The sequence below is a fragment of the Fukomys damarensis genome, unplaced genomic scaffold (assembly GCF_012274545.1).
Source record: "Fukomys damarensis isolate Sample0158 unplaced genomic scaffold, DMR_v1.0_HiC HiC_scaffold_38, whole genome shotgun sequence".
Lineage (NCBI taxonomy): Eukaryota > Metazoa > Chordata > Mammalia > Rodentia > Bathyergidae > Fukomys > Fukomys damarensis.
In genome coordinates, this window is record NW_022900950.1 from 51,133,003 (window position 1) to 51,146,420 (window position 13,418).

Consider the following 13,418-nt stretch of genomic DNA (forward strand, 5'->3'; position numbering starts at 1 on the left):
GACAGGATCTCACTACGTAGTTGAAACTGACCAGGAACTCACTATGTAACCCAGGCTGGTCTGGAACTCACAGTGATCCTCCTGCCTCAGCCTCCCAAGTGCTGGGATTACAGGTGCGCGCCACCATGCCTGGTGCCCATATGACAATTGTAGTATCTGGGGTACATTACAGAGAAGTGAATCTTCGAAATGGCACATATACTAATACAGCAAAACTACCTAAAGCATCCCAGATTTCACACAAATTTTATAAAAATACGCAGAATTCTGGGAGGCTGAGGCAGGAGGATTATAAATTTCAGTCCAGTTTGGCCAAGTTAGCAAATTAGTGAAGTTGTCTCTAAATAGAAACTTAAAAAATGTTTTAATAGCTTATGGGGGAAGGAGATTGGGAGCTGGGTGCACCTATAATTCAAGCACTGAGAGGCTGAGGCAGGAGGACTGCAAGTCTGAGAATGTAGCCTGGGAAATTTAGCAACTTAGTAAGACCCTGTCTCAAAATTAAAAAAAAAAAAATTAAAGGACTTTAGCTATTGCTCAATGTGAAGATTCTGGGTTCAATCTCCAGTACTGAAAACTAACAAACCAGAACTTGTGATAGCCAACCTAACTTCATTAGTGTAAAGTCCAGTGATTCTGGGTGGTCGCCTCCACCTTACCCTCTTGGGAGTCCCCTCAGTTAAGGGATGACAGAGCTCTGCATCTTGCAGTCTGCAACCATATGCTATCTTTACAACCCTGTAAACAGGATACTCTGTACCTTTATAAGTCTGCAACTATGCTATCTTTACAACCTTGTAAACAGGAGTAACCTTTTGGTATTTTGTTTAAACTAAACTGTTTGAAACTTCTCCTGACCCCCACTGACAGCAAAATTCTACTCCTGTGGAATTCCACTTGGCTCCCCCCTCCCTGTGCCCTCCCAAATTAGAAGAGCCACTTAATAGAGTTTGTCAAGCTGGAGTGAGCTGTGAGCTTGCTCTCAACCACTGGCTGACAATAAAAAGGACTTTAATTTGGTTCATAGTGTGGTGATTCTCTATAATCTTTCAGTTAAGTATAACAAATCCAACCAATCAAAAAACTGCATAGATATATAACATGATTTCACATTCAGTGTTTTCCCTATTCTACAGATACACCTTTGGAATTCAACTAAGTTAATGACATCAAAGTTTATTTTTAAATTTCAGTATCAAAAATTAGATGAAATTTCCAAACTTGAAACAACAAAAGTTAACTATCTTATATACATTCTATAAATATTACATTTATTTCATAATGTAACAAAGCTATGGTACTACTATAGACAGCTAAGTTAGTTAAAATATGATAGGCAGTCAGACAGGGCTGGGCTCTCGAGAGAGTCCAAGCAGAAGATTAAGAACATATTACAACTGTGGCTGCAGCCCATTGGTTGAAGGTCAGGCTTCAAGACAAGGAGAAATGACTACACCACCATACTTCCCCTAGGGATGAACAGCAGTAACTGATATTCTAAATAGGCATTAATAAACTTGGGTGAAGACCAAAACCTCCCTAGTCCATTCCTTCCCAGAAATTCCTTCTTCGTTCCTTGTACACTTGCTAGGTGACTTTGCTTCCCCCATTTGATCCTCCATTTAGTGAATATTACCTAAGTGACTGTACTCATAATCATACTGGTTGACCACAGTTTTGTCCCACCTCATACCCACCTTGTGACTTTCTACTGGATCAATACCTAAACTGGGCGTGGTGGCACACGCCTGTAGTCCCAGTACTTGGGAGGCTGAGGCAGGAGGATTGCTGTGAGTTTGAGACCAGCCTGGGTTACATAGTGAGTTCCAGGTCAGTCTCAACTACATAGTGAGACCCTGTCTCAAAAACAAAACCAAAACAACAAAAATAATAATATAATAATAAAAATACCTAAGCAACCACACTTGTAATCTTATTAGTTAGACTAGTTTTGTCCCACCTTATACCTGTCTCACCTCATGGTTTTGCTCTATAAAACTCCCTTGAGAAGGAGTGTCCCCTTTCTGGGTCCCCTTCCATCTTTCTTAGACAAAGCTATCTTTCTCTCAATAAATATTTTCTACTCTTAACCTCCACTGTTCCAGAATTATTCTTTGATTCTAGAGCACACAAACTCAGTGTATTGCACATCTAACAGGTTAGGAGTTATATTTCCCTTATATTATTTGGAGGTCCTATATCATCCCAATATCATATACCCCATATCAGTAATAATGAGACCAACTTAAATTGTGGGGCTTTAGAGTAAGATTCATATTAATATAAGAAAGTAAATAAACAGTACAAGCTCCCTTCTCTTTTCCGACTCATCAGCCAGATTTGAGTTCAAATTCCACCTTTCCCATTTACAAATTATGAACCTGGGTAAATCACTTAACTTTCGTACTTTAGGGACAGGGAGATCTACAGGTAGGAAAAAGATAGGATGAACACCTCACTGAGCCTTATTTAAAATAAATAGGCAACTTCTACCTCTGTAGCTAGACTCTAGCAATTACAAAGACAAAAACGAAACTGTCTGGAAGGTTTTAGGAAGTGCAATTAACATGTGTACTTCCCCTTTACTTAAACCTAAACTACCTTTCCACAAGCTCCACCCCCCCAAGGGGAGAGTCATGGCCAGAAGAAATCCAAGGTTAGGATGAAGGAGAAACCAGAGAGCCAATCAGATTCCAGGAGCCTACATGGGACAAGGAGCTCAATAAAAGGAGCTGCAGACAAGAAATCCAAGAGTATTTCACTTTGAATATTCCCTATTCTTCCAGAGTAGCTATCTGCCATTTCTCTCTCTCACCTTCAAACAAATCATCTTTTATTTTAAACTGCTTCTTTAGTTCTCTTACTGTTGCTGAGTTTAGATGTCATGTCTGACCCGAGTGGGACCCTCTCAGCAAAGATGCCACCCTCTACAAACAACAGGAAACCACTCAAGGGCCATGCTGCCCTCAGCAAACAGAATAAATGGCCATAAGCAAATTTAAGACAGTACATACCATCGCCCCAGTGTAGAAAAGTCCAGTATTATCTGTACACCTGCCCTCACTGTCCTGGGAACTTTGACAGCAAACATTCAACCTAGATTCCTTAAGACTGTAACCCCATCCTCAAACCCCGCCAAAACTGAACTTCTCCAGCCAGCTGCTGTTATCATTTACAATGTCTGCACCCAGACAGAATAAATCCAGCCTTGCTCACATAAAACCTGTGTCTACGTGGTTTTTCATGTACTGTGTGTAACATTAGGATTGCCGGGAACTGCATGTTGTAGCAGAGCAGTGGTGCGGCTTGGCATGGTGTGGTGTACACCCCCCTCAGATGTCACACTTAAGAAGTATACTAAAAAGAGCTCAAGTCATATAATATGAATGATTTTAAGAGTGAATGATCTACCATGCAGGCTGACCTTCATTTTGCAAGTGATCTCCTCTAGGCAGTCTTTCTTAAATTTTTTTTGTTTGTGTTTTGGTATGGGGAATCAAACTCAGGACCTTGTGCTTGCCTGGCAGGCATGGCAAGTCTTTCTTAAATTTTTATTTTTCAAGATATAAAGGGGAGGCTGGGCGTGGTAGTGCACGCTTGTAATCCCAGCACTCGGGAGGCTGAGGCAGGAGGATCACTGTGAGTTCGAGACCAGCCTCAGCTACATAGTGAGTTCCAGGTCAGTCTCAACTACATAGTGAGACACTATCTCAAAAACAACAACAACAACAACAACAAACCAAACCAAAACAAAACAAAAGATATAAAGGGGAATCGGGAGGAGACCTGCTTCTAGTACATGGACTCGAATAAAACTATGAAGTTGGCCTGCTTTTATTAGTGAAAAACACAGGGGAAGAGGCAGCCCTAGTTTCATGGAACAGCAGCTATAGAGAATGTGTAGATAAGGATTAAGTTAATGATGAACCAGGTTTTTTTCTACACCCAAATGCCTGTATACTGCCAACTGTCTTCAGCAGATGCTGTCTTGCCTCAGGAGTGCCATTTTATCAGCATTCGGCCCATAGCCAAGGGCATGCAGCTTTCTGCACACTTCCCTATTTCTGGGGCAAGATAATACCAACATCTATACTGTGAAATCTGAGTTATGTATCCTAGTCCCCAACAATAAAAGTAACCAAGACACGCGTCTCTCCTTTTTTCCCAACAGGATCAGCTGATCAGCTGGGAAAAAACAAGAAATAAAAATTTAATTGAAGAACTTATTCTTAAGTAGTAATATGGAGTCAAAGTGTAGCACCAGGTAACACTATATATATATATATTTGCGGGGGGATACTGGGGATCGAACTCAGGACCTTGGTCTGTGAAGCAGGAAGCAGAACCACTGGGCTCAATCTCTGGCCTTACACTATATATATTTTAAAATCTATGTTCTTGAAAATCTTTCCAGCAAATATGATCAGAAACTTATATCTACTCTTCCTTCACACTGACAGAAGCACAGTTAGGTGGTAGCCAGGTGAAAACTGATATAACCAAGAGTAAGATCAATAGCCCATTCCAAAGAAGAAACTCTGAGTCTCCATTTCCAGGACTTCGGCCATGATGGTGGGCTTTAAACTAGTCAGCTACTTCCTGCAGGTCAAACGTCTGAGGCTCATAACCAAGCTCTTTCTTGGCTTTCTCTAGGCTGAAGTAATGTGTGACATCAGTTTTATAAACTTCAGTGTGGGTGAGGAAGGGCTGGAAGTTGTAGAGTCCACTTAGGATGGAGAGGGACGTTTCTGTCAGGAGGGCAAAGCAGTAGATCAGGGTGAGTGGCAGGCGGGTGGATGGGAACTTGTAGCCAAGGACCTCAATCAAAGGTCAGAAGAGCTCAAAGCTGTTCACCAGTCCTCCACCTGAGATGAAGCAGGGCTGCCCCACCCCAAGGCAGTGTGGCCCTTCTCAGCCTTCAGGGCCTCTGAGGCTAGACTGTGTGCCTGTACCAAGTTTATCCACATGGACAAACTGGACCAGGCTGCTGGGGTCACCGTACACAGACCTGAATAGGCCCCTCTTGATATAGCTCACTATCATGGGAAGGTGCCTTTGCTCTCCAGGCCTATGGATGCCAGCCAGCCTCAGAGTGCAGGTTCTTAAGACATCATCTCCCATTTCCAGGATAGAACCATTTGCCTCCAGCACCTTCTTCTCTGCAACAGATCTGGCCCTAGAGTAGTGAGTGATCAGGGTGCAGGTGAAGCGGCAGTTAAGGCAGGGACTCATCTCCATTTCTGAAGACTTGGCCTCCAAAGATGACAATGTGCTTATATACACCGGTCTAGGAGCCCCTCTCCTGAAGCAGGCCTGTAGGACATTGTCGGTGCCACCCACGTTGACTTCCTTGATCAGGTTTTGGTTCCGTTGCTCCCGTTCCAACATGCTGTAAGAGGCAATGTGGAACACACACGAGATGTCCGAGTCCTGCAAGGCTCTCTGCACATCAGAAAGGTGGCAGATGTCTCCACGTAGAAATTTGATTCCTTGAGGGATGGTCTGAGCAGGGCTTCTAGCGTCAAACAGAATCACACAGACTCCCTTCTGGCTCAGAGCACAGCCAAGTCTTCCTGCCTCCTTTATAAGTCTTATTCAAATTTCAGGGGCTGGGGATTTAGCTCAGTCAGTGGTGCCACCGCCTGCCTTGAAAACAGAAGGTTTGGAAACCAAAGTAGCCACCTCTTCCTGTAATAAGGACAATTTCCTTTGGAGATCTTTGGGAGTCCATATGTGGCAGTCAACAGATAACTAGACAGTGGCGGTAGGTGACAGCGCGAGATAGGAGCTACACAAGGTGCGGCGGCCTAAGCCTACTGTCTTTCTTAAATTTTAAAAACCATCTCTTTGTCCCCTTTTAAGCCAAAAGACTGCTCTACATACTCAAGCTTTCTTTACAACATACTGTATATACTATGACAACTACATTAGTTTCAAGCATTATAGTATATGTTTATGCATATGAGTCATGTCTTATAACAAATACAGCTCATCGCAAATCTAAATTAATTCTTCCTAATAGTAAGTTAAAAGCTTGATTGACAGCGGGGAGTGGTGGTACACACCTGTAACCTCAGTATTCTAGGAGGCTGAGGCTGGGCACAAGCCCAACTTGGGTTAATTTAGCAACCGAGTAAGAACTCACCTCAAAATTTAAAGGAGTGGGGTAGGTATGCAGCTTAGTGTGAGGGCACTGGATTTAATCACCAGTATATATACAGAGAGACACACACTGACTTTATTAACATCACTGAACAAGGTCAGGCTGTTTAGAAGCCTGCTGATTCAATGTACTAAACGGGACCCTTTTTCTGTAACAAAAGAACATTTCCTTAACTTGAAATGAATGCTTTTAGGGAATCATAGACCAAGGGCTGAAAATTTCAATGACTACAACTGCCAGGACAAACAAACTAAATTTTAAGAAAATTTATAAAATAGGATGCATAAACAGGCCTGCAGCAAAATGTAGAGCAGAGATCCTTCTCAGGTTTGCCTGTTCTGCAGTACACAATGGTGAACATTTGAGACAGAAAATGAGGGCATGGCAAAACTGGCTGGGCAAGTAGTTGTGATCTGTTAGCCACAAAATTCCAGGACACATGTGCAGAACAATTCCCAAGGCCCTGTAGGTGGACTTCTTGGGAGAACTCCAGCAGTCTTTTAAAATCATGGCCTTGACCTGGCCTCAGCCTGAGGACTGGGTGATAGAAACAGCACAGTTGCCACTGAATTTTTGCCTGTGTCCTCTACTTATATGTTGCCCCACCCTTACACTGTAGGATGTATTTCTTTTCTCCTTTTCTTGGCTGAAACTCACTCTGCACAGCCTGTTCCTTCTCCTACCTTAAATAAAACTTTACTACCATTTGTGCTTATCTTGAAATTCTTTGCTCAGGACCAAAAGAATCTAGACACCACCTCCATAAGGAGACCCCACCACCCCCCAAACCCAGTAACATTCTCAAAAGGCAAAGATTCATATCAAATACTGTTTTCTGGACGGTGGCAGTAATGTCTTACTTAACAAAATCTACAAATTACCATAATGACCTAACACACAAAAGTAAAAACACTTGAGGAAAGAGAAACTCGTCTAATTTGTACAATATACAGACTACCTAATAATGACCCTGGTTCCATTTAAGAAATTTGAGCATGACTGTAGCCTTTAATGGTCAGTTTTAAATCCTCAAAACAGATCTCCTACAAGCATATCTAGTCTAGACCTGTCCATTTGACTGTAGCAAACATGGTTGTCCCAGCGACAAATCCTCTAGGAAACTAAGACCACTACTCAATTTTGTATTTGGGGCCAACCTATGAATGGTATAATTTCAATAGCTTCTCTTTCTTTCCCACCTGCCTACTCAAGTATCTTATACAAATAATGTAATGGCTTTAATTTCACACTTAGTAATAAGAGGTTTAAAATCAATTGCCTCGTCTGACTTATGCCCATTATTCTTAAAATGTATTCAGTATCAAGAGAATAAAAAGAGTCAGCCTAGGATAAAAAGTAGATGCCTAAAGACAGACACTGCTATGGGAAAAAAGTGAAAAAAGGAGATGGCCAGATAACAAAGACAAACTCTCCATACTTCACAGTTTTGTCTCAGGTTAGCTCTCTTGATTTGCAACTGTGAGTGAACAAAGAGAAATTGTGTACTAAAGTATTTTTATCCTACAAAGCTGCAAAGCTTTGTAGAAATGCTACCACATACCAATACTGTTGCCTAGGACTTAATAATTTTAATCTTAAACAAAGCTAAGTGAATTTTTAAAATAGTGTATCAATTGTGGAGATTCATTAGTAAAGGTATAACTCTATATCCTTTAAAATGCTGGTCTTTGCAGTGCTCACAGACCAGAAAGCTGTCCGAACAATGAAAATATAGTCCCGAACCTCAGTAAGCTCACAATCTCATAGAGGCAGACAAAAATAATAAAAGTAAAACAAACAGCAAAATATAATTAGAGATTTACTAGAAAAAAGTATATCAGAAGCTCGGTGGAGATACTGCTTGTCCTGTGTGCAGAGAAATGGTTGAGGGGATTTGACATTTGAGTTGCATCTGAAGGAAAGAATAGGAGCTTGGCTAACAGAAAGCAAATAATGAGCACCACATAAAGCAAGACATGAAAACAAAGAATGAACTAGGAGCAGAGCCAAAGAGAGCAGTGTTGATATAGTGCACACTTGAGTTGGGATGGCAGCAGAATAAGAGGCCAGGATCTGGAAAACAATTGGCTATCTCAGGAAAACTACTGCACAAGGAACACAGAAAGTAGGCAGAAGATGTAAAGAATTCCAGTGAAGACAGAGATGTTCAGGATGCAGCAAAATTTGGAAAATACCCCTCCTCTCCTCCTAGCCCAAATTATATTTTCAGAGTACTTGAAAGAAGGAAAGGTTATAAATATTCTTTGTTGTTCATGCCAGTGCTTTAATTTTTAAATATAATTTTCCAATAGCTTTTATACTCATTTGGAAATCCTTATTTCATCACAAAATTTAAGTTCCCAGAGCAGAGTCCAGCACAACGGCTGAGGGAGAGGCACCGAGGAAAGGGAGCCTCCACCCTTGAGTCTCCCTATGGAGTCTTCCTTGTACCTAACAGTATTCTCTATGAGGACCCGTTTTAATCTTTTACAATATTTTGGGTAAAATACCTCGCCTATTCTTTCTGTGGCAGTTTTAGCCTATGAGTATTTTTGCAATTTTGTTATAGCTATTTAAAATCATTTTTGTATTATAAATTAATGTATTTGAATGAAGACATCCAGTTGTTCATGCCATCCTTTATTTATAAGTGAGTAATTAAAAAGGGCAGTGTGAGGGAAAAGACTGAGAGAGCAGGGGAACCCTTATGGCAGAGAGAGCCTTCTTGCCTTCTTTCCTCTTCTTACCTCTTCAGATGACTTCTGTTCCCTGGCCTTTCAAAAACAATCTTTAATTAAAAAAAAAACTTATAACCTCACATTTAAAAATTATAAGCTTGAGTATCTCAGGCAAGTCACCAGCAACAGTATCAGTGCAGAAGAGGATAATAAGAATGTTTACAAATACTGTTTTACACTTTTCAGAAAGGCTGTAAATATCCAACAGGAGATTTATAAATACAGACACAGATGAGTTTCTGACATACACATGCAACTAATGATAGCAACTTGAGGTTAGAAAACAGAGTTGATGAGAAGATAGTTAAAGCTGTTCCCACATCTGAATCTGGAGAATATCTAAGTAATGCTATTCTTTCAAGATTTTTCTTTTGAAGAGGATTATTATCATGGACTCTATATCAAAATCTTCAGATTTCTTCTCTAAGCTCTAGTTCTCTTTCTGATCTAGTTTCAACTTAAACTTGATTAAATTATCTTCCTCAAGAAAAGTATGTAATAGTGTCCTATGTATTACTTCCCTATTGTGAGAATTAAGACCAACTGGATGGGGTTGGGTGTATTTGCAGAACAGGAGTTCTCACACAGGTAACTGTGCTGACTAACAGTTAACATACACTGAACACAAACTCTGTGCCAGATACCTTAATTCAGAATATTATGTAACCTTTATCACAGCATCGGGATAAATACCTTTATCCTATTTTATAGATAAGGAAGTAAAGGCACAGAAAGGTTATATGCTTTGCCAGAGAGCATATTTCCAGTAGTGGGAAGGTAGTCTTTGAACTTGGGCAGTCTGATTCCAGAGTGCAACCCTTTAGCTACCTGACCCTATTATTAAGACATCTTTGTAGATCCAAAATTGCTTTCTATTAAAAGCAACTTCTTGACTCTCTTTACAAATAAAATGATCTTACCGAAAGGGAAGTAGTAATCAAGGTATGACTGTCTCTGAAGAATGCTTCCTCTATGCATAAGGTGTTTTTTCGTAGAACAGATTTGCACGGACCTTATGACAGTCTCCCCACCATCCACTTCACTTCTCTGAGCAGCAGACACCTGCTTTAGAGGGGATTGGCCTTACTGCCAAAACCTTTCTACAGGTGCACCCTTAACCAGTCCATGTAATCCCATCTTAATTAACATATTTACTTGTGCAAGGATAGACAGAATTCACACTGGCCCACAGAAGAAAGTAGAGTTCTGTTTATGGCTGGCTGAAGAAAAGGACTTTTTACTTTTAGGGAGCCACATGAATAAAGAGGCAGGAATCTGTAGTCCGCTACCTTGCTACCTGGAGAAAACACAGCCTTGGATAATCAAGCCAGAGAAATACAGACCCAAGAAAATGATAAACACAGGTACAATGTGAAGTTCTAGACAAAGGCTAGGCTAAAGCCCACAACACTGGATTCATTATGTGAGGGAATGGATTTACTTTTTTTTTTTTTTTTGGCACTGGGGATGGAACTTGGGTCCTTGTGCTTACAAGGCAGATGGTGGCACCACTGAGCTAAATCTCTGGCCCTGGATTTACTTTTAAACCAATTTGCAAGGAATCATTTTTTTTTTATATACTTATAGATAAAAGCATACTAACTCACTCAAATATATTAATTCAATAGCTATACAAAATCATTTCAAATATCACAAGATGGCTATAATCCCATACTGTACTTAACTGGGAAGCCCACAGGTTTCTGTTCTGTTTTCTCCATGTGGCAGCTTCCCTGGCTAGTGTCTACTTTCATTATCAAAATATCCTGCTTAAACAGTAATAAACTATATGGTGACCTTATTTCTAATTTACCTTGCAATGCTTTTCTAAATAAAAAGAAACATACATAAAAGGCAATCATTCTAATATAGAACAAAAATTAGTTGCAGCAAGATTGCCTAAGACATCTTTTACCACCCACCTATACAACATTAAGGTTTGAGGCAGGTTCAGCATGGTAACCCTACCCCAGGTTAGGGGCATCACAACTTGTTCCCACTGTCTGCTGTCTTAGCACAGCAAAGAGGTTCATATTTTTCAAGTATTCACTGCTCTACAAGTTCTCACAAGGAAAAGGTTTCCTTAGGAGTTTTTTCTGTTTTTGCAGAAAACACACAAAATAAAAATATTTAAAAAACTGGGGGGCTGGGGATTTAGCTCAGTGGTGCTTCGGCTGCCTGGAAAGCACAAAGTCCTGAGTTCGATCCCTGATGTGTGAGTGTGTATGTGTGTGGGGGGGACACTTTTGAGGCACATATGTTTAGATCAATTGGTGACAAACATGCAGAATTTCAAGTCATGTATTTTCTTAATGCTATGACTGTCCTATAAGAAAATACATTAGGATGATCCCCTTTTATAAGAATTATTAAAGTAAAACAAGTACAAATAATCATATAACTTATTCTAAGATGAAGGACAAATTCAAGAGGCTGAAGTGTTACACTTAATAAAACAACTCAAATAGGGTTAATTTTAATGAACACATCAGATATAACCTATCAAATATATTTGCCAACTCAAAATAATTCTTTCCTAATAAAACATTCAGATCAATTCAAATTAATGCCAAATAGAAATAGTGTAATAGAGCAATGGAACATTTTTAGCACCATACGGAAAGTTGGACTGTTAGAATTTTAGGACTAAAACAGTCATTTTTTTATTTTCTTACGCTTTTTGGATTTTTCTTGGTAGTAAACGGATCCCTGAAAGATTTTTATTATGTGATGAAAGAAAAAATTACAGCATCACCATTTCTTTTTTGGCTTGAATTTCTTTTTATTGAGGTTATTGGTACAATCTAGGTATACAATACTTGAATTTCATCAATTAAATGGTTTATATATTTCTTGAGTTTACTGTAATACTAGTTATTATGTATTTAATTTCCATCTTTATCTAAATGAATGACAAAATCTTACAAACTTATATTTGGTTAACCAAAATTTAATAACAGAGAATTTATTTCTAAAATTAAATATCCACTAAAATAAGATCGATTGTTCTTAAAGAGCATTATTTATAAATATTACTCTTTGTATAGAGCAATTTATGTAACTAAAAGAATACCTCAGATGCCATTTGTCACTGATTAAATTTAGAAACAGACATGTCAAGAAAAAAATGTCTCTGATGAAAGGGCTTACTCTTACAGTCCTCTGTAAATAGAAGACTATTTTATATACATGTATATATTTTTTCTTTTTCTACTTTGTTTGTTTGCAGTGTTGAGTATTGAGCCTGGTCAGCCTCAAACATGCTAGACAAGTGCTCTATTAAGCCATCACCAACCCGCTTTTAGTTTTTAATTTATTTTTAAATACATTTTTTTATTGGTATCTATTAATTTTACAATATACTATACTTTGTATTTTTGGTGAAATGTTTCTATATTTGTTTTGCAGTCCTGTTCTCCTTGCCAAAACAAGGTACAGCACATGGGTGTGCATGTGTGCACACACATACACCCATGTGCAAAACTGAAGCTCAAAGTCTAGGTTGACTGTAGCTCTGAGAAAAAAAAAAATTACAGAAGCTGAATGCCAATAATTCCCATGTTTCTGTATGTACTTTTGTTATCTCTTTTCTACTTCAATCCATTTCAACAAAACAAATATTTTTGGATTTTTTTTTATTCATACTACATGACATCACATACTGAAAATATGAAAAAGGAGGGAGGGAGAGTAGGAATGAAAGAAGGAAGAGAAATAAAATTCAAAATCTCTACTCTTATGATGCTTATAATCTTTTTTGTGGGCAGTACCAGGGATTAAACTCAGGACCTTGTGTTTGGGAGGCAGGTGTGGTGCCACTGAGCTAAATCCTCAGCCCAATATTTACAGTCTTATAGAAGATGTAACTATGTACTTCTTAAGTGATAGAAAACATAAGACATGTTTATACATTCTTAAAGAAAAATAAAAACCCATGTGGGAATATAGAAAGGAGAAATGGCAGATTCTAACTGTGGTGGGAAATGGGACCAAGTGACCCCTGAATTGGTTTTAATGGCTCAGGAGGATCTCAGCAGAAGATAAATAAGGTACTCCTGGACGAAAATATAGCATGTACTTAAAAAAGATATAAGACAGGAAACTGCCTGGCATATCTGGGCTAACAACTTGAAGTATGACAGAACTATATGTAGACATAAAGGGGAAGAACTGAAAATGAAAGCCAAAAAGTGAGACAAGAGTCAGATGATCAAAAACTTGGATGTCATTAAGGAAAAGGCAGTCATGAGTGTACCTAAAAAATTCTGAGCACATATGTGTGAAATATCTAGGTATAGAATATCTCCAGTACAGACTTGCCAATTCTGTTCTCAAACATTTCTACTTTAATGTCACCTACATCTGATCTGCCTTTCCGGTTACATTCATTATTACATTTCTACTCCTTTCCGCAATACAATGTCATGTCAGTAAACAGATTCTTTGGATAATCCTCTGTGTGTGTGTGTGTGTGTGTGTGTGTGTGTGTGTGTGTGTGTGTGTGTGTGTGTGTGTGT

General features: G+C 39.2%; 1 protein-coding gene and 1 pseudogene across 3 annotated transcripts in view; both read right to left on the reverse strand.

Annotated features, from left to right (window-relative positions):
• Positions 1–13,418, reverse strand: part of Gtf2f2 (general transcription factor IIF subunit 2) — a 149,877-nt gene that overhangs the window by 50,382 nt on the left and 86,077 nt on the right. The window lies entirely within an intron of this gene.
• Positions 4,438–5,731, reverse strand: LOC104871239 (annotated as a pseudogene).